The following is a 3,491-nucleotide window of genomic DNA, read 5'->3' as shown; positions in this document are numbered from 1 at the left end:
CAGTCATTTTTAGTTGATGTTCTTTTTATTACATATTTGTTTAAGCACCAGAAGAAAGCTGTTAGAGTTGCTGCTGAAGGGGAATAAATAGTATGAAGCGCCATTTCACAAAGGGCCTGGCTAACCTGCTCAGCCCTCTGCGTTTTGGATGTCTGTTGTGTTATGGCTGTCACATTACAATCCTGTTGTCTCTAGACTTGAATGGTCCAATGTGCTCTCCATCAGCACAGCCTTTGAGGGAGCCCTTCATGCACCCAGAAATGTGATTGACGGCCATGGGCAGTTCCTGATAGCCTAAGGCTTTACCTGAAGCTTGCTAACCCCAGGAGAAGGGTCCCTGCTGATTGCACAGCCATCCCTCCCCCTCAACATGGACACAGCCTCTTGTCTAGCTTCACGGCTGATCATTTCTAACTAGGGGCAGGAGCTCATATTAATGTCCTTTTGTAGTGCAGGATGGGTCTGATATGGGCAGCCTGGGAGGCATGCTCAGAAAACAGTGTTATTCAACATACAATCCATATAGATTTTCAGCAGCTTTACTCAGCATTAGCCAAGGCTCATGCATCATTGACTTCTAAAGAGCTTTGACAAACATAATAGTAACATAAAAGAAATAGTTTGTCCATCAGGTTTTCTCAGGGTGGCAGAGTCATTGTTTTTAGACCAACAGGACTATTAGATGCTATAGCTGTGTTATAAGAGCACAGAATTTTCAGCTCTCCACTAATGTGTTTATGTGGCTGCTACAGACGGGGCACAGCCATCTGTAGCATTAGTGCAAATGCTTTCCCATTCTTTGCATAAATTAGGAGAAACATATTATTTCATGAACTGCTGCTTATACAAGTTTTGGCAGAGGATCAAAGTTCAAAAAAATGCATTTATTTTTTAACACATGTGAAATGAAAAGTAAGGGTTGGGACAAAAAATTCAACCCTGGAGCTACTTTTCAGGTTACAGGGGGAAAATGCATCATAATTTTACTGGCAATGAAGAGAATCCCTGGAATTAATTATAATGGCACTTTCCCATAGCTGGAGTGAAGCTGTATGTGTCAGCACTTCTGCTCCTTTCAGGGCTCCACAAATGGTGCCATTTTAGGTGCCAAGACACGCACAGATGCTAGATACAAGGGGAAATTATTCTTAAAATTGTAATTTTGAAATAAAATGAAAACCAAAATGTTGACCACTTTACTGCTGTTTTCTCCTTGTTTGCATTCAAAAACATCTGCACTGAAAAATATGTAGGCTAGCAAATTGAGGGAAAAAACTGCCATTAGCACATGACAGAACTTGTTTTATTTGTTTATTAGTGGATGTCTCATGTATGTGATAAGACAGGAGGAAGACTGGACATCTTTGGCCTTTGTCCAGCAAAACCCTGAAGGATATGCTTCACTTTAAGCATCTTAAGCATTCTTCACTTTAAGAGAATAAATCTACTCATTTGCTTGACACAGATGGTGAAAAGAGAGTACATGGAAGGTGGTGTCACAGGGTTGGGGAAATTTAATGAGAACCTGCAGCTGGAAAAGAGTGCCCAGTATGCATATCACACATAAGTTTTATCTGTATCAACCACATACGTAACTGATATTTTCTTTGAACTGATTGGACCATGTTCTCTTTAAAATACCCTCAATTTCTGCGATTAAACATTTCTCCAACATGTAAAATAGGTGCAGCAGAACTGAACACTTTATGGCTTGTTTCTCCCCATTTGCTTAAACAAGAAAAAGTAAGACGATAAGCACAGTAAATTTCTGCCTAAGGATTTTGGAAACTCCATTCATTCATTCTGTGGTTTGAAGTCATCAGTTACGTGATATGAATAAGTACAAATAATTCTTTATAGCTTGCATGATAAGCACGTTTTCTAACGGACTAACACATCAGCCCCTGTGCACTGCAGTAATCAGAGCGATGAAAGTTTAACAGGTTGGGGCCAACTCTATTAGTTGCTGATGGATCAAAACTCCATCACTTTCCTGTAAAAGTGTACCTTGCAAAACAGCATTCAGAGGCAACACACACTTAAATTAAGCCATCCCTCAGGTAGGGCTTTCCTGTTTAAGGTCCATGCTGGATAGGATGCACTTTATTGCAAGTCCTTATTCTCACATATGCATCCCATCCACATACCTCTCATTTGTCTTGGAGCAGTTGCTGTTCTTTGTTTGGTGAGTGAAGACAGGTAGAGGAGGGAGGAAAAAGAGGTGCAACTACCCTACACAGCCCTCAGGTTCTAAAGTCTCCCACATACCTTGCAACCATCCATTCCCTCTGCCCTACCACTAACTCCCCTAACTCCAGAATTAAACACCATTGCCCAGTCTTGTGATCATCCTTAGGGATCTTAGCTCCCTGAGTTAGAAGGGAGCTTTCAGGTCGGCGAAGACATATGCTTACATTGTTGTCATACAAAACATTATTTTACTCCTGAATGCAAGTGAACTGTATTGCTTCACATAGCAGAGCTGCTGGTAGGGACTTAGCCACAAAAGACTGCTCTCACCTTACAGCACTCCATCAGCAAAGAGCATGAACACAAACATATAGGTTGGTCTTTCCTACCAGGACCAGCACTCACAATGGCCTGCAAGGAAATCTATAAAGTCCACTATGGCTTACTAGGATTATTTGTGGTCCCTCAAAGACTAGTTAGGTCAAATGTCCACAGAAGTCTTTTTTTGGGATGTTGTCTGTGGCAGACTGCTCCAAAAGGCAGCAAACATAGGAAATGTTCCGGTTGGGACCTGCAAGGCAACTAAAAGGCATATGTCCTTGTAGCTCAGTAAGCATCTACAATGGTGGACAAAACCCAAGGTCATCAGTCTGCTGTGCCCTACAGTTTTGGGTCTCCAGTCTAGACTAAGGGCTGGCTGTCCACACTCCTCCTCAAGCACGTCCTCTACCAGAGGCTTATGTGGGGAGGGAGCAACCCACACTAGACAGGACAAAACCAAAACATACAAGAGAGCCAAAGAACAGGCTCAAGGTGCGGAGTGCTCCTGTGGGGCCTCAACCAACCGCTGGCACATTAGCCAGCAGGGAAGGTGACGCCAGTGCGAGACCACCATTCCCCACAGGTCCTGTATAGTGGTGACCATACGAATGCTTCACCTAGAGCAGTTCATTATTCTTAGCCATCAGTTGTGTATATTAGATAGTAAATACTTGCTTTGTGCGCTTCAGCTGTGTGCATTCTTCATACAGAACCTCTATGATCATGGTAAAGGTTGCCCAAAGTGACCCAGAGAGGGACAGTAAGAATAGTGTTTGAGAACCACCAGCCAGCGGCCAACGGGCTCTCTTGGTCAAGTCATTGTGACTGATGTGTTTAAGTGCAGACCTTTGGATTTGGAAATGCCTGGTGTGTTTTCCAACTCCACAGTCATCCTCTCAATCTGTTTGCACTGTTGTCACCTGCTAGGTTTCCTCCTCAGCTTTGCTGGACAGGATCCACAGCACAATAAGGAACATGCA

Source organism: Cariama cristata, unplaced genomic scaffold (assembly GCF_000690535.1).
Source record: "Cariama cristata isolate BGI_N322 unplaced genomic scaffold, ASM69053v1 scaffold11468, whole genome shotgun sequence".
NCBI classification, from domain to species: Eukaryota; Metazoa; Chordata; class Aves; order Cariamiformes; family Cariamidae; genus Cariama; species Cariama cristata.
The sequence above is the reverse complement of the archived record's forward strand: the minus strand, read 5'-3'. Positions refer to the sequence as shown.